The 24,162-nt window shown below is 38.5% G+C and overlaps 2 long non-coding RNA genes across 3 annotated transcripts in view; one reads left to right on the top strand and one right to left on the bottom strand.

Moving 5' to 3' along the window:
- LOC309864430 overlaps positions 1-10,721 on the bottom strand; it is a 42,015-nt gene extending 31,294 nt beyond the window's left edge. For both annotated transcript variants that reach the window (XR_014311519.1, XR_014311520.1), the window contains exon 1: positions 10,573-10,721. This is a non-coding gene — a long non-coding RNA (uncharacterized lncRNA). The remainder of the gene's footprint in view (positions 1-10,572) is intronic.
- LOC309864432 overlaps positions 1-19,330 on the top strand; it is a 35,811-nt gene extending 16,481 nt beyond the window's left edge. Inside the window, exons 2-3 of the long non-coding RNA XR_014311522.1 lie at positions 3,675-3,772; positions 19,250-19,330. This is a non-coding gene — a long non-coding RNA (uncharacterized lncRNA). The remainder of the gene's footprint in view (positions 1-3,674; positions 3,773-19,249) is intronic.
- Positions 19,331-24,162: the final 4,832 nt, after the last annotated feature.

The following is a 24,162-nucleotide window of genomic DNA, read 5'->3' on the forward strand; positions in this document are numbered from 1 at the left end:
ATGATACTGTTTGACCATCCCTCCTCTAATTAACCCTATCTGCCACTTTTGAGTGTGATAACAGTGCTCTTTTCTGGTGTTCTTACTGACTAACTTCTTACTAACTATTACTTACTATTACTAACTTCTTATTAACTTAGTAACTTCTTACTAACTGGTTAGACATTTTTACTAACTGCTCAGTTTCTTGGATGGCTCTTTGGCCTCCACCTACTTCCATAACTGGCTCCTTTTCCTTCTTCATCCATGTGGCAATCTCATTTACATCTCCTCAACTATAAGTTTCATCAAGGGTCTTGCTCACACACCTCCAGAAAGGAGGGAGATGGCTAAATGAATGGGAATATATGCATATGCATACTCTGCATGAAGAGTTGGATTCATAACCAAAAAGGGCAGCTATTCCTCAGTTCCCTTTGATATTTGCCATATGAAAATGCCAAGCACTATGCCCAGATCATCTGACTTATTAAGAAAAGCCACCCAATCTTTTTAAATGTAATATAATATTTAATAGTATTTAATATTTAATATAATATTAAATTATATTAAATAATATAATATTTAATGTAATATAATATTAAATTAAATGTATTTATTTAATGTAAGATAATAATGTAGGGGTGCAGGGCACACTGTCCCAAGAGAGGCCAGTTTGACAAAGATTTTGTTTGTTTGTTTGTTTGTTTGTTTATTTTAGAGAGGGAGTAGGGAGGAGCACAGAAAGAGGGAGAGGGAGAATTTTAAGCAGGCTCCATGCCTAGCCCAGAGCCCTTCCTGGGGTTCAGTCTCACTACCCTGACATCATGACCTGAGCCGACACCAAGAGTCAGATGCCAAACCAACTGAGTCACAGAGGTATCCCATACATTTGACTATTCAATTTGATTTTTCCTAATAATGTGTCTCATGTCAATTTGATTCTAAATCCAGCTAGAAGGACCACAGGGCAGAAGGTCTTCTTCCCCCAGAATATTAAATGGGTAGCCCATTCATTTGTTAAAACCTACTTAGGAGGGAGAAAAAACACATTTCTCAAGATTGCTAATTTGCCATCTCTGGCATAAACAAATGACTCCTATCGCCCTCGGCCCGCAAGGACGACAAGAACCCTGGTTCGGATGCATCTTCTCTCTCTTCTCTCTCTTTATTTCCTCAAGTCTACACACTTATATACGCTTACATGACCAATCAGCGAGCAGGGTACAGGAGCGAGCAAATCAGGCTGTGCACCTAAATGAACAACTTCGCTAGCAACCAATGCTGTTTACTTCCTCTTTGGGTGTTCCCCTTAGTCTCCACGAGGCAATCCTAACCTGGCAACTAGCCAGGCACCATCTTTTAATGGCGGAGGCTGCCCTGGCCAGGGGCCTGCTTCCGACAGACTCCTGAATTAATATCAATTGTCCTGACCTCTATCCTTAGGTCCAGTATCAGGTCTCTAGCTATAAACTAGGTATTTCCATTTTGTTAGCACATAGAAGCCTCAAATTCAAGATCCTCAACACTGAAGTGTGTGGAATGTGGCAAGTATAATTTCTATTATCTTCCCAAAACATGCTTTAGGATGAGCTTCAAAGCTTTTATATCCATCACCTTTATTTGCATGTCAATGATAAGGTCAAGCTAAGAGTCAAAACTCTGAATGACTTATAGACAATTGAGCCATTTTAGTGCGTTGAACAATCTATATATAACAACAGTAATAACAACAGTAATAATAATATAATGCAAACAATAGTAGGCAGTATCTACTATTTCTATTAATGCATTAAACACTTTGTTAAAAGTTTCACACAAATTAACTTAAAGAACCCTCACAACTGTAGGAGAAAAGTACTCTCATTATCTCCACTTCATAAGTGACAAAACATAGACTCAAATAAGTTCCCAAAGTCATCTTAGTAACCAATCTCAATATCCAAATCCAGACACAACTGATCCAAAAGCCTTGTAAGTACTATGCTCTACTGACATTCCAACCTATAAAAAATTATGGTGGTTAAAGCTGAGGTTCAAAATTTTTAGAATAATTTCAGTGAGACATCTATCATAAACAGTAAACTCTTTTTCCAGAAGGGTGAGAAGGGTGATGTGAAATCATACCCTTTGGGTCAAGAAAGATTGGTTATTCTCCATCTGTGGGAACATCAGCAACTATGGTGTGTCCAGCATCATTCCCTCCTTTTTTGGGTCTTGGAACATCTCCTTTCCTCCTGAGAACAGCCTGTCTCCCATTCTGGAGTTTGCAGCTTGGGGGGATAATCAAAGAGCCACACCTATCCTTTCATACTACAGAGTTGGGAATGTGTATTCATCTGCTAGGGCTGCCATGACAAAGGACCAAAGACCTAGTAACTTAAATAATAAAAATGTATTTTCTCATTGTTCTGAAAGCTGGAAGTCTAAGATCCATGTATTTCTAAGGTTGATTTCTTTTGAGGTCTTTTTTCTAGGGTTGCAGATGGCCTTCTCCGTGTGTCTTCACATAGTCTTCCCCTCTGTACATGTCTTTTGGTAAGAATGTCAGTCATATTGGATTAGAGCCCACCCTAATGACTTTATTTTAACTCAGTTACCTCCCAAAAGAAACTATTTCAAGAAGTACAGGTATATCCTAGACAGATAAAGTTAGAACTTCATTGTATGAATTTTATTGTAACCAATGCTCGCCAATTAGTATATCCCATGCCTCTAAAGAGAGAGGCTGGTCCTGTGGGTATACTTTTCAAACAAGTATAAGATTTGTCTTTTTGAGGATTGGTAAGAATGTAGAAAAAAGAAGGTCTACTCTGAGATTCCTAGTTCCAAAGATGATACAGGTTTGGAAGCTTCTCCATAAGCTGCCAAGTTTCTCTTTGCAGCCATGTAGAGAAAACCTACAGGGATCAACATAAGGAAAGCAAGCATAAGAGATGGAAAGAAGAGAAAATTCAGATGGTGTCAATGGACCCCAAATATCCAGCCATACCTAAACCTAGGGAGCCCCCATAATTTTTACTTGAGGCCCTATGTTTTTGTTTTATTAAACTATGTTGAATTTGAATTCTGTCACCTTCAATTGAAAGAGGCCTAAAAAACAGACCTTGGGGAAAAAAAATGGTACTTTTGGCAGAGTATTTAACATAGAATGACTAATGTTATATTGGCATAAACATAAATCGGTCATAGGTTACCAAACATTGTCAATTGTCAATGCCCCTACTGAAACACTTCTAAGATACAGTGTTGTTTATACTGTGCTGCAGATCAGGTGATTGCTATGCTCCAGAATATTTCCCTAGATGGAATTTCTTGGGGAAGGTGGGAGAGTGGCAAATCTTGATTTTAACTTGGGCACACTTAAATTCCTCAACCAACTTTTTTACTGGACTCCACCAACATACTCAGTTTAACATATAGAACAAAAGAGCATGAACAAAGAATTCATAAAGAAAAAGTTTTCAATGTCTCTTGTAATAAGAGTGTAAAACAAAGCAATTTGTCATTTTTCAGCTATGAAATTTGTGGAAATTTTTAACAATTCTACTTCTGATTATGAAATATTTTCTAGCTCTCTTCCAAATAAGGAAGTCCATGGTAGATTGGCTTTACGTAGGCAAATTTAGATTGGCTTCACCCATTAGTTATGGCTAACGGGGTTGTGAGCATAAGTGATTATTTTTCACTTCTAGGCCAAAACATTTAATTGCTGATGCAAAACTCTCCAGAGTCTCCTGGGTGGGATTCCAGGAAGGATGACAGAGCAGAATGCCCATTCGGCCCAAAAAAGGTATGTAATTTGAGCAAGATATAAACCTAAGTTATAAATCATTGAAGATTTGGGTTTGCTTATTACTTGGATGACATAGTTTATCCTGACTGAAATGAAATATAAAAAGTGATAATAGCCTATTTTGACAAGGTGTGTTAAAATTGCATACTTTACATAGTGTTATGGGCAGGTACAATTGGGTGAACTTTTTGGTATAAACTCTGGCAGAATGTCCTAAGAGATTATTAAATTATTCATTTTTTGCTTGGTACTCTATCCTAATATAAAAAGGAAAAAGGGAAGAAGTGTTAGCCCTTATAACAAGTTTCATTTACCAGGAAGTTCAAATCACATTTGTTTTAATAAATTTCCAATAAATTTGTTTTAATAAATTTGTTTTAATAAATTGTATTGTAAGATAGAAGTACCACTCACAGTTCAACCATGTGTTAGGGTTCTCCAGAGAAACAGAACCAATAGAATATATATAGATATTTATTTAGGAATATATTATAGGAATTGGCTCATGTGATGTTGGAAACTAAGAGGTCCCACAGTTTGTTGTGTGCAAGTGGCAGAGCCAGGAAAGCTGGTGGTATAATTCCATCCAAGTTCAAAGGCCTGGCAGTCTTGAGGCTGATGGTATAAGACCAGACCTGGGTCCAAAGGCCTAAGAACCAGGAGTACTGATATCTGAGCACAGGAGCAAATGGATGTCTCAGCTCAAGCCCAGAGAGTGCCTTCACTCTTCCCCCTCCCCATTTCTATTTTATTTAGGGACTCAACAAACTGAATGACTCACCTGCCCTGGTTAGGGTTATCTCCTTTGTTCAAGTCTACTAATCTAAATGCTAATCTCTTCCAGAGACCTGAGACACGCCCAGACCTAACACACCCATACCTGACACACCCACACCTGACACAGGCCCAGAAGGAATGTTTTACCAGCCCTCTGGCATCTCTTGGCCCAGTCAGGTTGACACCTAAACTTAACCACCCAGGCACTTGATTATGAATTCAGGCTTTACCTCTCCTTGGTTGTTGTCATTTACCTTTATTATGCTTCCGTTTCCTCATCTTAAAAATGGGACTTCCAGGGGATCTGGGTGGCTCAGTGAGTGACAGTTGGACTTCAACCTAGTTCATGATCCCAGGGTCTTGGGATCCAGCCCCAAATCGGGCTCCTTGCTCAATGGGGAGCCTGCTTCTCCCTCTCTCTCTGCCTATCACTCCCCTTGCTTGTGCTCTCTCTCTCTCAAAAAAATAATTAAAATCTTAAAAAAATAAATGGCGCTTTCCATTAAAAAAAAATGAAATCTTGCCATTTGCAATGATGAGGATGGAACTAGAGGGTATTATGCTAAGCAAAATAAGTCAATCAGAGAAAGACAATTATAAGATCTCACTGATATGAGGAATTTGAGAAATGTGACAGAGGATCACAGGGGAAGGAAGGGGAAAGTGAAACAAGATGAAGAGGGAGACAAACCATAAGAGACTCTTAATCTCAGGAAACAAACTGAGGGTTGCTGGAGAGAAAGGCAATGGCAAGGATGGGGTGAAGAGGTGCTGGACACTGGGGAGGGGATGTGCTATGGTGAGTGCTATGAATTGTGTAAAACTGATGAATCACAGACCTGTGCCCCTGAAACAAATAATACATTAAATGTTAATAAAAAAATTTTAAACAGAAAAATAAAATAAAATAATGGGCTTCCAATATTATCAAAATTAATAGGATAGAATAAACACTTAGCAAATGTTGTCTATTACTACAATCATTATGTAAGATCCTATATTCTGTTCTCTACCTTGTCCAAGTCTATATTCTGCCTCCTAATTTATATGTTCATATTACTGATGTTTTATTTATGTATAACAGTATATTATTTTATTTATGTATAGTAGTATATATATTGAGAACTTATTTTAGTTCTATTCAGTCATTTATAGAGTATGTTACTGAGGGTATTGGGTATGGAGAATGTTACTGAGGGTATTGTCAAATAAGATCTCTCCTCTGTGTGTATAAGTCTGGGACTAAATAATATCAAAAAATATCACTTTTATATCCAGCAAAGGTGCCAGAGACTATGTGCAGAGTGAACTTAAGATTGTATCACTGAAATGTACAAATTTAACCCCTTCCTCCACTGATCACAGGGAGGACAAGAAAGCTGCTGACCTGTCACACTGGGGTAGGGTCCTTATGAAATGGCAAAGAGCTGACAACAATATACCTCTTCTCCTGGCATAACAACTCAAGTAAAAGATGAGAAGAAGTTGCCTTGATTAGATTTGACTACTTTGCCCAGAGTCACAAATCTAAGTATCTCCTTTCCTAAGAGTAGGTAAACATGAAAGGTGGATAGAGACTGGAAGAATTACCCTGGCACAGGACAGATCTCCTTTAACATTTAACAGCTTTTATTCACTTATTTCATTATTCTTAAACAGAGCAGCCAGAAATGGCAACTCCCTTGCCAAAGAACCAAAATATATATGAAAAATCTTATTCCTCTCTTCTTAAGGACCCTCCCTAATAGCCCATAGCTCATTTGAACATTCTCCTATGAATACTAAGGGATAGCTGACTTTATATCCAAGAAGGGTCTACAACAGGTCAGATTCACTGAATAAATTAGTTCCAAATCACACCATACCCTACTCATTTTTTACATTATCTCCTATTTCAAGTTCTTTCCAACCCAATTGTTGAACATAGATCTTTCAGAAGTTCTGCAGTAAAACTAAATGACAACAAAAAGCTGCTCTAGTACTAATGCCAACAAAGGAATATAACAATTTAGATGTACGTCTCTTATGAAGGACCCTGGAAGAGACTAAAGTAAAAAAAAATAAATTTCCTTACAAGTGGGAGTCCAAAGAATGAAAGTAGGAAATCCAATTACCTTCCCCTTGTAAGTTAATTTTTTAAAGAAATTAAAGTCCATACTTACTTCTCTACAATTACTGCCCTGTCTTGGCAGAAACATCTTACTCAGGCACTGGGATGGGTGGTAAGTTCTCTACCAGCTGTAGCCTGGGATCTTATTACTGACGTACACATGGTCTATCACTCACGTTGATGAATCCAGAGCTAACAGATGACTGTCCAAGATAATCAAGGCGTGTACCCTTTAACAGTTTCACCTGTTTCTTACATTGGTCTCTTTTCTCCTCTATTTTATCTAGGGCTCTTATCATTTGGAGGCTTTCAGTGACTAATTTCTTCTCCATTTTCATGATCTTTCAATTTCTCTCTCCAGGCCTTGCCATTTGATTTTCCCACATCCTTTTTAGAACTCTGGGGTAACCACAGGAAGCCATTACGTTCTTTATGTTCAGAACCATCCACAGTTCACCTTCATCATCCTAGAATGGATAATCCCCCCCCCCAAATAATAACAACCCTACCCTGAATGTAATCCTTTGCCTGGCTTACTTTTAATATAGTTACATTTGTCTGTCTTCCCTCACAGTCCCAATTTTCTCATTTTTTGAGCATATTCCCTCAAGACACAGGATTCTTCATGCACACTATTCACCAGTAATAGTTTTGCCAACTCTAAACTCATTCAGCAATTCTTTGAGGAGTTTATGCTGTTCATCCCCTCTCAAATCTATTCAGATTATCTATAATCACCTGGAATCTCTGAGCCTTCTTCACGGGGTGGTTCACCACTTTGTCCTCCTATATGTATCACTGAAGTGATTGATAGGTAAGTAAATGGATCCCAAGGCCATTCCTGCCTGGCAGCTGGGAATTGAGACAACTGACATTAGTCATGCAGGCCAGTCCCAAATCTGCTTAAACTTCAGTTGTTCGCATTTTGTTCATCAGAATCAGAGGTCTAATCCAAATCAAGCTGAGATCCTCATCACGTTTCAAAGGAAGTGAGAAGTTTTAAAGGTTATCAGTTTGAGCCTTGGGGCATTTAATTAGATTAACAGATGATATGCAACATGAAGGAAACTAGGTCAGATAAAAATGGGGTTGGCAATTAGGGGAGTTTTGTGTTGTGTTTTTTATTTGATTCAGTTAAGGGCACTCCTTATTTGTAAGATCCAAAGCCTTTAGACTTCAAACATAATAAAAAGAAACTGGGATTGGGGCGCCTGGGTGGCTCAGTGGGTTGCGCCGCTGCCTTCGGCTCAGGTCATGATCTCAGGGTGCTGGGATCGAGTCCCGCATCGGGCTCTCTGCTCAGCGGGGAGCCTGCTTCCCTGTCTCTCTCTGCCTGCCTCTCCATCTACTTGTGATTTCTCTCTGTCAAATAAATACATAAATAAAATCTTTAAAAAAAAAAAGAAACTGGGATTTACTAGAGTAGTTTAAATTAAATTCTTCTTTCACAGGTAAATGTAGTAAATTGTCTCAACTTATTGAAATCTGGTGGTAGGTTTATTATATTAGCATCTACGTGTTTTTGAATATTTGAAATATTTCATGATAAAAACAAGAAGTTTTTTGTTTTTGTTTTTTTTAAATTCCAAACTTGGGCTCAGTGAAGCACCAAGATGTTGGGTTTTAAAATGCTAAGGTTCCAGCACCTGGGTGGCTCAGTCAGTTAAAATGCTAAGGTTCCTCTTTTCCCTCTCCAATTTAGAAACAGTTGAGAATACACAGAGAAATCAGATGAAGATTATGACATCATCTTTAGCATTTGTGAAATAGCTTGGAGAATGCAGCTTTAGATCTTGAGCCAAGTGCCTTGCTAAACCCAGTCTCTGAAATCAACTCATCCACCCCACCCCCCTACACCACAGAGGACTGATCTCAGCACACCCTCTCTGCAGGTATGCAGGCACATCTGAAAATACGGGCACAAGCAACTAAAGTGAGTGGAAAGCGACATGAGAGTTTCCTTATGTACTTAAAATAGTCTATTTCTTGATCTGCAGTGATTTCATGAGACTTTAAGTATGTAAACTGCTGTCAAGGTGTACACTTAAGATTTCTGTATTTTCCACATGTAATTGTCTACTAAGGCTGCAATAACAAAATATCAGAGTTGGGGTGGCTTAAACACTGGATTATTTTCTTGCAGTTCTAGAGGCTCAAAGTCCAAACTCAAGGTAGTGACAATGTTCTCCTGCGGCCTGTCTCTTTGGCTTGCAGAGAGCTGACTTCTCTGCATGTCCTCACATGGCTTTTTCTTTGATCTCTCGATCTTCTTTTAAGGACACTAGTCCTGTTAGAGTAAGGCCCCTCCTTGGTGACCTCATTTAACCTTAATTACCTTTTTAAAGACCCTATCTCCAAATACAGTCACATTGGGGGTGAAGTCTTTAACATATTAATTTGGGGGAAGGGGCACACATTTCAATCCAATGCACCATATATGGTATATTTCAATAGCAAAGTTTAAATTAAAAACAAATAAAAGAAGCAGATGTTCATAAAATGAAAACATTTTAATAAAAACAGAGCCCGAATTCACTGTATGAGTTTAAGACGTCCTATCCTTTCTGAGAAAAATATTGAGAGGGAAAAGAATACAAGAGAACTGGAAACCTGTGGAAGAAAAGGTAGCAGAAGGACGGCAGTGGGTTGGGAGGGATGTGGAAGCAAAGATTAGCTTTTACTGCTTTACAGGTGGAAGTTAGTTTGGGAGAGATTGAGTTACCTTGTCCTAGAACCAGCTGGTGTACCCAGGTGCAGTCCATCAGCTGTCCACTTTGTGATGAGAGAGAGGGAAAACAAAAGGGGGATGGGGCTGGCCCTAAAGGAGGCAGTTGGGGGAGGGCAGCAGGAAGGAGGCAAGAGAGACCAATCAAGGATGGGGGAGGGGAGGGGAGGAGAGGAGAGAAGGAAGGAGGAGAGAGAGAAGACAGGGAGAGGGGTGAATAAATAGAACTCCACAAGAGATTAAGATATGGTTTAACGTTTGAGTAAACGAACCCTGGAAGCAGACCACCTTGGTTTTTGTCCCAGCTTAGTTACTTAAGTGCTATGTGACCATGGGGAAATCATGAAATTGCTCCATGCCTCAGTTTCTTAACCTGTCAGATGAAGTCAAGAATACTACCTACCCCGTATGATAATCTCTAGAATCAAATGAGATAACATACGTATAGCTTGGCATATGTTTATGCAAATACTGTAGAGACTTCTACCTGGGATCGGGGTATACGTGAGAGATGAGGACCTACCCGCCCCTGAAGACATAGAGAACACGCCCAGCTTGAGAAATAGTCTGATCCCACTTACACTCCCATGCTTGCTTCTCCGGCTGGCCCTAGAATTGTAGAATCATAGCCGAACACGGAAAGCCCAGACAGATTGCTCTGTTTAGCTGAGCTCCGCTGGCTGGGAAGGGCACGGTAGTTCTCTTGTGATTTTATTTAAGCCTGAGATCTCCCAGCATAGACCTAATTTCCCATCTAGGAAATAATGATATCCTGCCTTCTCATGATAAGGCTAAGTGAGAAGTCTGCAGTCCATAAATGTGATTTTTCTACATGGGTTATCTTGCTTGCTTTTCTTTTTTTTTTTTTTTTTTTTTTTTTTCATTCAAACAGCCAAAGAAAATCCAGCAAAGACCATTTTATTCCCTTCTACTGTGCTATAGACTGATAGATCACATGAACCCCTGAGGGGGATCCTTTCTGAAATGTGAGAGTGCAGGTGTTTTGCTTATTTTCCAGGTGGGTGCTTTTTACCTTGCCAGTGCCTATCTCCAGAGACCAGAAGCCCGCGCGATAACTGGGAGCTGAAACACCACAGGTTGTTTACCGCGTGTGTTTATTAAAAGGTGTTAACAGCTAATTGTAGAGCATCACCCACTTAAAGCTATCTCAAATGGTATTATTACCTTGCGTCTGAGGAATGTTTCCTTGGCACAGATTTTTAATAGCTTCCGTGAAGAATATGGTCCTGTAGGAGATGCCAAATTTGTGGCTTCTTCCAGTGCAGTTCAGATGGTCGACAGGATGTGGTTCAACAGTTACGGGGCTTGCAGTGAGTCAGCTATGGAGACAAATGTTTCCATGGTGACCTTTCCCATTCATTCAGCGTGAGGTCTCTGTACACCCATGAGGATTAATGACATGGCATTAACACTGATAATCATAATGAAGAGAGCTGTCTGAGAGTGGGGCACCCCAACCCTGACATTTGTGAAGAAATAGGATGGAGGAATTTAGCCAATGTGTAGAGGAAGAAAATATTGAACTACAGGGAAAGGAAATCCATTTCTTTTCTCTTTTATAGAATAGTTTTCCTGCCAGCAGAGACCCTGCTGCTGACAGTCTCCCCTCTGGGAATTCTCTTAGTATTACAATAAAATGGTGGTGGAAATAAATAACCCAAGAAGTGATTCACTAAAGGTCAATGGGACCAAGATGAGAGAATACGGAAGGGACACACGCTTAAACTCTACTCAATTATCATGTTTTATTTGTTTAGTTGTTTGTTTAAATACTTTTGAATGTTTCTTAAGAAATCCTTTTAGGAAAAGTCTTTTTACTAAGGAACTTATCTTTTTCTATAGCTTCATGGCACCCCTTTTGTTCCTTTCAGGGAAAAAGACGTTCTTTTCATATTGTGCTGGTATAGCAATGTGTTATTTCAGTGTACAGAGATGGAGGGCATTATACAAACTGATAAAGTGAAATGTTAGGAGCCTCCACTCTACCTCAGAGGCCAGCCGGGTAAAATTATAGACAGAGAGATTATGCTTTCCCAGAGTAGGATGCAGATATCCACAGACTCTCAGAGGACTGGGCTTTGTGATTTAGTTAGACGTTTGCATGGTTATCTCCATTATTGAATTTCAAGATTCCACAGAGCAGAAACTTCATCTTGTTCATGTTTGGCATTGCCAGCTTCACTCCCAAAACACACACAGGCAAATATACAGAGGTTGGCATGCACACACAGACACACATACGCACACACACTAATATAGCATCCTTCTTTACACACCGCATGACCACATTTCTATTAAATAAATGGATTTGATCAGCCGTGTAAAACCTCAGATGAAGCAATTAGGCATGTTGTATATGAAGTTCTACAAATCCATAAAGTCAAATCATAATGGTTTTTAAAACTATGTAGCACTGTTTTGCTTCCTTAAATGTTTAGACAAGTGGATTTGACACAAATACAATAATGCCTGAAAGGCAGCAAATGGAAAACATGTGTGAAAAAAAACCAGGGGGCTCTCAAGGCAGCCCGAATTACTCAGATTGATTATATGATGTCTGCAGCACACTGATGACTGGACCTACTGTGGCATTTATTAATCCATCAAATATTTATTGAGCACCTACTTTAATAGCTATTTGCTCTGTGCCAAGCAGTATCTGAAGTGCTTTTTGCATATTAACTTATTTAATCTTCCCTAAGAGGTAAACACTCTTATTAAAATACCTATTTTTTTTCAGGCGAGTAAGCTGAAGTACAAATAATTTAAGTAACTTGCCTAAATTCACACAGACAGCAAGGGAGGAGTCATAAATTGAACCAAGCAGCCTGGCTCCAGATCAAACTCTTAACTGCTGCTCAAGACTGCCGACCCCTGGGCTAGAAACAGTAATAAAAATAATCGAGAGGTACATACGTTTTCTGTGTTTTCATAAAGTTTAACATCTTGAAGGAGAGTCATGCTGAAAAAAACAAGTTACAATCTCTAGAGACAAGTGCTGGAAGAGCCAAGGAAGAACTCTAGGGGGAGGGCGTATGGAGTGGGAGGCTCACCATAATGAGGAAAAAATAAAGATAGTAAAAGGGGTGAATGCTATTTTCCTACTGATCTTGTTCCTGATAGTCTTTGGTGATGAGGTATGAGTACTGTCATATTCAGGAGGGAAACTTTCCAAGTGGTTCCTAACTATGTGAGATATACCTCTAGCAGACAGGTCAAGGAGAGGTGTCACAGAAGGAAGGCATCTAATGGACAGGGACTGTCAGACCAGGTAAGACTTGTGGGCAGAGACTGTTGGAAGGGACAGTATTTCCATGATGCCAGAAGTATAGATACAGACATTGTAGAGAATAGCATGGTTAACAAAGGATATGGATACGTTTTTCTAAGGTTAGAGAGAACGCCATAGACATGAGAAGCCAAGGAGCCCAGGCATCAGCTAGAGAAGATCCCTCCAAAAGACAGTCTAAATCTTGGCAATGTATTGGACATTTTTACTCAACACCATAAGAGTAATACATACGAGCAGCTTTGTATATACTAAGCTCTATGGTAAGAGTTGGGGAAAAGTGTATCATTATCCTGATCAAAGTTATAGTAGAGCTAGGATAGAAGCCTCATTTATCCCAAAGCTACAACTTGTAGTAACTATGGTTTATCTCCAAAATTCTTGCTGATACTGGCAAATGAGGTAAAACTAATACCGTTCCAAAAGTAGGAACCTGTGACTTACTGGATCTGAATGGAGGGCTTGATTGTACACCCCCAGAAATAATTTGTCACTTAATGCCACTGATGCCCCTGTGTAAAGGGTAATAGTCAAATCTATGGGAAAACATTGAAAAAACAATTGCAAGATTTTTCTCACTTCAACGTTATTATGAATTTCAAGTATTAGTTAGTTAGTTTCTTTCATTCAGCCGTTTAAATTACAACAGGATATCCAGGAGCAGAGCAACATGGAGGTCAAGAGAAGTGCTAAAACTGGGGAGAAACACATTTTAAGGGAAACCCAACGAAGAAGAATTAAGAGAACAGGAATAAATACGGAACACAGCCACAGCAAGTTAGGAGGACCCAGCAAACAGCTTTTGGATGATCAGCAGAAATGGAAGTGGAAAAAGCAAAATGCGTTGACCAATAAGCAGGCCATCAGAAACTCTCAGGAGAGTCAAAGAAACAGACAGTGGGGAAGAGACAAACCAGGGCTGGACCCTGGGCTGAGTAGCTCTCCTGCCCCTGCTTCTTGAGCTCCCTCTCCCCCTGCAGCTACTACAAATGATGAGAGGGGAAGGCAGTAACCAGGAGTGAAATCTGTGGGCAGGGCAGTTAAGTGATCTGGCTGAGTTAGTTTAAATGCTTAGTAGAGGCACAAAAGTGGTCTTTTTCCATGTTTCTTATGAGTCACCTAAAGTGGCTGATGACTTTTAGACTAAAACACTTCTATTTTTAAGAAATGATTGAAAAATCACTCTTAAAATCTTCTAGGATCAAACGAGGCTCATTTGGGAGCCACAAATGTGAAGGCTACCCAGGATTTTCCTCCTACAGCTTTGCAGTTGCACTGCAACTCGCTTTCTGCATCCCATCCTGACTATCACTACTTTCATGCTCTTCAAACAGACCAAAAGGTGGCATATTTGGGGATCCTGTGAAGTAGTTATTGCTCCTGACATCCATAGTCAGAGGCCAACCGTACATGGCCTGAACTGAACCATTATATGTGATTACAGTTACTTTACAGCATATCAGTTTGTTCCTCATAGCTAGGATTGCTAAATATTGGGGAAAGGAATTCTAACATCCTTTATAAAATATGGCAATGCTTAGATAAGTATATGTTTAACATCTATGCACATTACCTAACTCCACTATTCCTTTTTAAAATATGGACTCAACATAAGAGTGTTTCATTCAGACTAGGCCATTACCTCTTTAAATGTCTATATCTGAATGAGTTTCAAGAAGAGTCCTCAAAACTAACCAGTTCACTAATATTGTGGACCAGAAAATAACTTCCTTATTTTAACAATGGAAAGCATTTTTATGATCTTTAGTACCCTGGGAGGTACTTTTGGGAATTATGAAACAAGAATTTCCTTCCCTGTTGGCGAACCTCTAGCTATAAGTTATTGCCCTTGGTCTTGGTGTTCCTGGCTGGCTTATTAAGGATTTGATGTATTGTCTTTTGTCCTTTTGGCTCCTGTCACTATCTTTACTTCCCTGTCCTTTTTCTGGTATCTCCTTGGTTCTGGAGTCTCTTTTTGGTTGCTTTTCCTCTTTTGTACAAAATGTTGTCTTGTCTTTTCAGCATTTCAAAAGGCCTCCCCAGTGACTTGAATTTGAAGAAAGCTGCAGGGTCGTAGCTCAGTGGAAAGCTTAGAATGACAGCGAAATCCCTAAACAGGGACTACTCTTTCTGAATAGGGAAGCCTAAAAATAAAAGCTGTCTGCAGCTGGGACTGTGTGCCAAGACAACTATCACTGAAATGCAGAGGAAATCGAAAACGTAAATAAAAAATAACCTTGCTAGAAAGGACTAAGGTGTTAAATTGGTGCCAAGGTAGAAACCAGGCAAAGGCCGACTTCACAGTAAGTGGTTTATCGTCCACAGATAGTTTAATGTGATGGAAGTTTGGTTCATCCAAGAAATATCATCCCCAAGCAGGAAATGCAAGGAAACAGCAAAGAGGCTCTAAGTCTGCCTAACTTCTCCAAAATTGAAGAACTCCTCCGTTCCCTATACACCGCTCTGATTTTCTTCCTTCCGCAAAAGCAGCTCTGAGTGTTTATTGGGGGTCTTTTCCCCCAGCCGGCTTTCTCCAAACAGATACTCTTTTGAACAGTCAGTCTCTCCCCTACTCTATTCTTCTGTGGACTCCACGGTCCCATCAGCCCAGTTTGGGGCTCCTTTACTCCCACCCTCACTGACATTTCAGTGCAGTCTGCCCTCGTCCAACCCCTCCTTCTTTTTAAAGATTTTATTTATTTATTTGACAGACAGAGATCACAAGTAGGCAGAGCAGCAGGCAGAGACAGAAGGAGAAGCAGGCTCCCTGCTGAGCAGAGAGCCCGTGTGGGGTTCGACCCCAGAACCCGGGGATCATGACCTGAGCTGAAGGCAGAGGCTTAACCCACTGAGCCACCCAGGCGCCCCTCAACCCCTCCTTCTTAATGGCATCTGTCAATCTTGCAGGTTCACTTCCTTTTCTCCCCACTTTGGACCACCCCCTGCCTTATCACTTGTTCAGACCCAATGGGCAAATTCCAAATCTAAATTGCGTACCTACACCCAGGCTGCGATAACATTTGAGGAAAAATAAACAAGCATAGGTGTGGCTAATGCTCCGAACTGTGTACACTCATCTCTGCCGCTGGGCCATCCATAATGCTTGGCGATCCTGAGTGCCCCTCTTTCAGCTCCCCCAACTATAAGCCACCAGCGTTGTTACAGAACTTCACCGAGTTTTACACTCCTCTTTCTTCTAGATGTGCTATTATTTTATTAGCCTATGCTCTTATGTGAGGGAAAGTGTGATTCTCTGTAGCACACAAGACAACCGAATCAATTCTACCTACCTGGGACATCATCTTGTTACTGCCAGCATGCTAGGTCACCTACCTCCGCCTCCTCAGAATATAGCACCATGCTTATTTGTCTTAACTTATTAAGAAAAAAAAAAAAATTCTCAAATCTAAGTTCTCTCTAGTTACTTTTCCTGTTTTCTCCTTTTCGGATTAAGGAAAGCTGCCTTCACTTACCATCTTTGTTTACTCATTCACTTCTCATTCATTTTAAATATAATTCTTTAACATCATTCAAATAATACATGTACCTACTTAAAAAGACTTACATGATACCCATGAAACTAATGTCACACTGTGTCAACTATACTTCAATTTAAAATTAAAACTTTATAAAAGATTAAAAAATAAACATTAAAAGTTTTTTCAAGGGGCACCTGGGTGGCTCAGCAGGTTAAAAGTTTTTTCAAGGTGTAAAAAATAACATAAAAATAAAAAATAAATTAAAAAGACTTAGACTAAAGAAGAGTGATTTCCAGATATATTTCTGGTCACCTCCCAGTCTGGCTATTCTAGGGCCCCCCCTTTTAATGCTTCAGGCCAACTGAACACTGCCATTCTCTTCAAGAACAGATTATTTTTAAATTTCCTGATTGTGATAGCATAGATTCCCTGTGTGATAAAGAGGATAAGCTTTCTGAATTCTTGTGTATCTGTAAACATTGCTCTTCTATCCTCATACTTGATAGCCATCTGGGTATTGAATTCTGTGATTTTAAAAGCACTACTCTGGTATCTCAAATATCTAATATTACTCTAGATGTGGTTTTGGAATATAGGTGAGGTTCGGCGGGGTGAGATCCAGAGCTGAGGACCGAGAAGGAATTCTTGAGAGGTCTTTGGTGCACAATGGTGGTTTATTAAAGCATGGGGACGGTACTCATGTGCAGAAAGAGCTACTTCCCCAGGGAATTGCTGATGACATACTTGGGAGTTGGGGAAAATAAGGAAAAGGGCAGTTTCAAAAGAACTTTCATATGCTAAAGAAGACCAAGGGACAAGAAACCTCCAAGATACCAAGGGTCTTGCCATTCTTAGGTTAAGGTTGTTTTTTTGCCTCTAGCAAGGTATTAACATTTAGCTGGGAGATCCCAGGAAGAATGTCGCACAGGTCCCACCCAGAAGTGAGGGGTGAGGGGAGGTTGCAGGTTGTCAGCTTGTGCTTTGTCTTCAGCTACTCTTCTGTTCCCTCATCACTGTTGAGAAGTTCAATGCTATTCCTTCTAATTATTGGTCCTTTTTTTTTTTTTGTCAATTTTAAAGTTTAAAAAATTTTTCAAAGTTTTCAAATATATGGAAAAGTTGCATAACTAACACAATGAATTTTTTCCTGAACCACTGGAGAAAAAGTTATCATTTCTAAGCTCCATGATCCTGATTACTTTACTATATAGCTTCCTACAAAGATATTTTATATTCTTCAACATAGAAGAAAATGGAGACATCGTGATTTTGATGCAGTTGCAATATTATCACTTAACTCGTTCAGTTTGATTCTTTAGGATACCTCTTTGGACCCTATTCAAGTTTTGTCAGTTGTCCCACTGATATTTACATTTATAAAAGCTTTGCTTCAGAATCACCTCTTGGAGGTTTCTTTACCCTTCCTCAGTCTGGAACAATTCTTTAGTTTTTTCCTTGGCTTCCATAACCTTGAGAACTTTGAACAGGACAGGTTATTTTGTGGGATGACCCTGGTTTGGGTTTGTCCAATATTTCCCCATGACTCAATTCAATATACACATTTTTGCAGGACTATCACAGAAGTGGTGTCACGTTCTCCTCAGTGTATCCTAATTGTTTTCAAATGCCTAGTACATCTTTGATCCTTCTTTTATACCTTTAAAATTGAGTCATTATATTAAAATTCTATCTCACATAGGCAGCATGTAGTTGGGTACTCAGTTTTTAATCTAATCTGACAGATTTTATCTTTTAACTGGAATATTTAATATTTGTTTATTTTTAAAGATGTTATTTATTTGCAAGAGACAGCAGAGCGTGAGAGAGAGTGCACAAGCTAGAGGGAGAGGCCAAGGGAGTATTGTACCTACATTATCATTCATTTACAAAATGTTTTCTAATAATCTCCATGATTTTACCCTTGATCCATTTATTATTAAAAATTTGTTAATTTCCAAATATTTCAGACTCTTTTAGACATCTTGTTACTTATTTCTAATTTACATTCATTGTGGTCAGAGAATATACTCAGGAATATTGCAATATTTTGAAGTTTATTCAATCTCATTTTAGGGCCTAGCACATCAACTATATTAGCAAATATTCTATGAGGCACTTAAGAGGAAGGTATATTTTAAGGTTGCTAGGTGTATTCTATGGATGTCCATTAGTCCAAGGTAGCTGATATTGTTCTGATCTTCTATGTATCTTCCGATCTTTTTTTGTCTAGTTGTTCTATCTTTTTTTTTTTGTTTAGTTGTTCTATCTTAATGAGTGAAACACAGTATGATAATTAGATATGTCTATTTCTCTTATTGGTTCCGTCAGGTGCTTTCTCAAGAATTTTAAAGGTCTTTTATTATGCATGTATATATGACTGGTCTATTTCCTTAATTAATTACAGTTTATCTTTACAAAATGTTCCTCTTTATATCTGATAATACACTTTGTCCCAGAGTCTATTTTGTCTAGCATTAATAGGGCCACTCCATATTTTCTATGCTGACTGATGACATGGTATGCTTTTTTCCATTTCAATCAATGTTTTCGGGGTTTTTATTTAGGATTTTATTTATTTGACAGAGAGAGATCAAGAACAATCATGGGAAGCTGCAGAGTTAGAGGGTCTACTTGCTGAGCAAATAGACTGATGTGGGGCTGGATCTCAGGATCCTGAGACAGTGACCTGAGCCAAAGGCAGACGCTTAACAGATAAACCACCCAGGTGCCCCTCAATGTGCGTTTATTTTAAGGGCAGGCTTTTTGTTATGGGAAAATGAAATTGGGCCTTACATTTTTATCCAGGCTAAGAATCTGTATCTTTTAATAAGACTTTATCCTAACAAAATTGATAATCATGTTAGATATAAATTAATTCCTTCTTATTAAAAGACAGATTCTCAGCCTAAAATAAAAAATAAATAAGATCAAAGTATACATTTTTATTTGTTTTCTATTTGTCTCACTAGGGTTTTTTTGTTGTTGTTCTTGTCTTCTTTTAAGCTAACTGAACTTGTTTTTCCCTTTGAATTCCTCTATTTTTTTTTTAATATATATCTTTGCATTATTTTAGGTAGATATTTATGGGATTACAAGATACATCATTAACTGAACATGATCTACTTGGACTTAATTTTATAAGGTGCCAAATATAAAGTAAGTACTTTATCAAATAAGAGTTCCCTGTCCCCTTTGCCATTATTGTCATATATAGTATGTCTACAAAAATATATAGTTTCAATTATGTGGTTTATTTTCTTAAGTTTACAATTTTTGTTTTTGTCATATGACTTTTAAAGAAACTAATTGAATATAATTTTATGTTTACTCAGGTATCTATTTAGCATTGGTAAAAAAAGGCAGAGTTAAGGACCTCACATTCCCAGAATTCTATGGTCCACCCTTCTCGTCATCCCAGGAAGGAAAGCAACATCTCTCCCTGTCCTCCACACCTCTGGTTTCCTTGGACCAGAGTGGAGACTTTGTTAACAAGAAGCAAAAGCTAGATTCTAAAATGTTTTATTTCCATAACTTCCAGTATTTGGTGTGTTCTCTTCAAAAGAAAAAAATACGTTATGTCATAATTATTTTTCTTGCTTAACTTTGCTAATTCTTCCCATGACCTATATTTTGCTGTTTGAAATCTACACTCTTGGTCTTGGTAACATCCATGTAAAATTGGGCCCTGCCTCAGCCTTGTGTCTTGTTTTTCTTTCTGCTTTAGCCTGACTGAGCTACTTGTTTCTTGAATTCACTCTGTAGTCTCATGGTTTTTCCTTTTCCTCTGGCTCTCCTTCTGTAGGGAGAGCACTTTCATTCATTGACCATCTGGCAAAAACACCTTGGAACACTCAGATCAAGCATCAACTACACCCACAGCTTTCTGCTTTCCCCTCCCCACTCCCAGATGGTATAAACCATACCTTCTTTTGGGCCCCAAGCATGACATGCATATTCTGCTGCCTTTGTTCTTTTTCTCTCTCTCTCTCTTTTTAAAGATTTTATTTATTTATTTGACACACAGAGAGAGAGAGAGAGATCACAAGTAGGCAGAGAGGCAGGCAGAGAGAGAGAGAGGGAAGCAGGATCCCTGCTGAGCAGAGAGCCTGATGTGGGACTCCATCCCAGGACCGTGAGATCATGACCTGAACCAAAGGCAGAGGCTTAACCCACTGAGCCACCCAGGCGCCCCATGTTCTCTTAACATTTAAATGCACTTACTTGTTTACCTGACTTTTATAAGCACTTGGAATCATAGAACACATCCCTTTCATCTTCTTACTCCATGTTGCTAGCAGTGTCAGCACTGGATGCCGTTGAATGACCAAATGACTAACTAAGCACATGAAGGAAGGATTATAAGAGCTCATATGTTTGAAGTTGAGGTTGGCAATTTTAAGGTGGTTGATCTGTTCATAAAGAAGTGATTATATATATATATATACATATATGTATATATATATATATGTATATATATATATATATTTAAAGATTTTATTTATTTATTTGACAGACAGAGATCACAAGTTGGCAGAGAGACAGGCAGAGAGAGAGAGGAGGAAACAGGCTCCCTGCGGAGCAGAGAACCCTATATGGGGCTCGATTCCAGTACCCTGAGATCATGACCTGAGCCGAAGGCAGAGGCTTTAACCCACTGAGCCATCCAGGTTACCCATATCTTAAACTGAAAAAGTTAAACAAGATAAAAAGATAAAGATTATATCATAAAGAAATATTTAAGAATTAACAAAAAGATCCTATCAAGATTTCTAAATAAATTAGATTCCAGTATACACATTTTCCCCTGTTTTCTGGGGAAATAGAGATTGTCATGCAATCTATAGCTGATTGGCACAAGATGCTCACTGACATCTGACCAAGCAGAAGAGGTCAGCATAAGAGGATCTTCTCTGGACAAATAAAATGCAAATGCAAACATGCTTGATCATTTCAGAGTAATGGATTTAAAATTCTAAAAACTGTAAGTCCAAGTCCAAAAAAAATTAGTCTCTTAAAAATCAGTGTTTCAATGATGAACAATTTTGGTCAATTAAAGTTTAGACTAATTGCTATGGTGATTTTGGAAAAGAATGAAGTTAATGAGTTCCTGAATGTCAACTGCAATTTTTGAGTACTTTTAATTTGCAATCTCTTTATTTAATGGAGAAAGCATTGAAGACTCACTCTGAATGTATTCAAACTGCATTTTAGATTTTACAGCTGTACTTAAGCATAAGAATTATATTTTACTATAATATCCACTCGTTTTTAGAAGTGAAGTCTCAGAAAGTCTCCTTTAGGAGTGTCAAATCATATACTCTGAGATTCCAAAAATAACTTTGTTCCACCTTATACAGGATAAGAATCTGGCCTGATATACTAATCCTCTGATCTAGAGGAAAATAGTTGACAGATTGCTTGACCTAGCAAATCATTCAGATAACTCTGCTAGGAGCAATGGTCCTGCCATTTTTTTTTAATAAGAAATTTTTGATTCATATCAATTTTCACTGAAGGAAACTTTGAGGAAAATGCCTAAGGATTTTTGAATTCACTATGGTTTAAATGTCTTATCTCAAGTAGATAGAAAGCAATCCCCTCTCCTACAATTTGTGACAATTTGTCTTTTCCTTCCTGTTTTAGATATTAATTATGATAAATGTAAAATTACAGCACAGCCACCTACACATTTAAATCTACTTCAACCTAGACACCTACCTGCAGATCAATAGTTAGGAATCCTCACAAACCATGTGCATACATAATAATTGGTGCTTTTCCTCACACTTCCGAATTTTGCTTTTAATTTCCTAGGATTGATGTCTGCAGAGAAAGGAGTGAAATGACAGTACAAAGTCCAAGGTACCAATCACATGAGCCCAATCATACATGGGAAAGGAGTAATGAGCTGATTTTTCTTTTTTTTTTTTTCTGCCTGAATTTTCCCCTCTTGATTTTTTAGCACCAAAGTAATATTTGAAATATCAGGGAAAAAAATGCACCAAAATAAAAACATGAAAAGACCAAAAAAAAAGGCATTAAATCAAAGGTGACTTTCTGTGTCTGCATTTCAGAGTCATGCTGCCAATTATTTGAGGCCCAGGAAACTCAGAGATGCAAGGTTTATCTACTCCTAGGAATGCATTGTTTTCCTCGTTTTTGTCAAGGTGGCAGACAGCCCTAAAACAAGCACAAAAATATGTATTTGCAATGTTTTTATATTCAATTAATGGCTTACTAGTCTCACAATCACTAAATTGACCTACGATAGAAAAATACCTGCCTTATGGTTCTTCTCTCTCTTCCTACCTTGCAACTGAAAAGCTCTAACAAGAGGTGTCACTAGTTCTGAGGCTTTTAGCTGATGTACATCAGACAGATTTAAGAGCTTTGACCTTTTCCTGACTAACTCAGGGGCACTGATCTTTGAAACAAACTTTACTCAAGATAAACAACATACACAAATGAGAAGTTCAATACAATTACTTGAGCGCTAGAAGGCATTAAATCTAACAAGTAATATATAGGTAATGGTCCATGTTATCTACAGATCTAGTATGATAAATTATATCTAATTTTGTTTTAACAATAGACATTCGTGTACTCTTTCCTCCATTAGTATTTGAGGCAAATAAACCGGTTTTAAGTGAGAAATTACACACCCCTTTCCAGTCGTGGTCTGTTCAGAACAACAAGCCTTTCCGCAATGCCTGTGAAATTGTTTTAGCTTCTCTCAACCCAGTAGCTCCCTATGCAGTATGCATTCCAAATCTCTTCCTGTAAACAGATAGTTTTAAAAAATAATATCATGATGTCTGAATGATAATTTTACAAACATTTTGGAAACTGAAGGACCTTAAGATTCTGCAGACAAACCTCTTCTTTTTTTTTTTTTTAATTTATTTAGTCAGAGAGAGAAAGCGAGAGCGAGCACAGGCAGACAGAGTGGCAGGCAGAGTCAGAGGGAGAAGCAGGCTCCCCATGGAGCAAGGAGCCCGATGTGGGACTCGATCCCAGGACGCCGGGATCATGACCTGAGCCGAAGGCAGCTGCTTAACCAACTGAGCCACCCAGGCGTCCCCAAACCTCTTCTTTTGATAGAAAAGAAACAAGGACCTGAGAAATGAAATGATCCACCCAAGGTCTAATCTTGAGTCAGTGAACAAGTCAGAACCAGAAAACTAAGACTTCCTGCAAAACATACACTCATCAAGGCAACATAACCTTGAGATGTCAGAATGTTGTTGTCTTTTAAAATTCTTATTTTATCCCCAACAGTTTATATGTATCTATTTTTGAAGTTACTTGTTTATTTTTAAGAAACTTCTACACCCAGCGTGAGGTTCGAACTTACAAACCCAAGATCACAAATTGCACGCTCTTTGGACTAAGTCAGCCAGGCGGGCCTCTGGCAGCTTATATTTATACAGCAGCAATTCACAGGTTCTTTCCTCATCAACTCTCTAAAATACAAGCTTTTATTTTCAAACTTCAAGGTTTTTGTTTTTTGTTTTTTGATTAAAATAGGAACTTTCCGTTGAAGACTAAAGGGTTTTGTACATTATGAAAGAATAACTTGGAATTTGAAAACTGGCTTTAGATCTTTAGGAAAGTCAGTGTGTGTGTCCCCTGAAAATCCACTTGGCATTCAAGATGTTTATTCACCAAGAGTTTAAGGGTACTTCATTATACAATGCCAAAAGTTTACATGCATGATTGACCTTTGTGTATGGGTTGTTGCTTTTTTTTCCCCTTTCCTTTTTTAAAGCCCAGTTGGTATTTAGTGACAAGTAGAAGACTACAAGCTCAGTGAATAAAAAAATCTTTCAAAAATAAGGAAGTTAACGACTTGATGTTTCCTTGGAGGTTTTTATACACTGTTTAAAGAAGAAGTCACAAATTTGTGATTTTTAGGAACTGACTCTGGCCCATTGACCTGATTTATATAATTGTGTATGACTTACTTTTTAAATGTGAACATCTTTA

Source organism: Mustela nivalis (genome assembly GCF_964662115.1).
Source record: "Mustela nivalis genome assembly, chromosome: 5".
NCBI classification, from domain to species: domain Eukaryota; kingdom Metazoa; phylum Chordata; class Mammalia; order Carnivora; family Mustelidae; genus Mustela; species Mustela nivalis.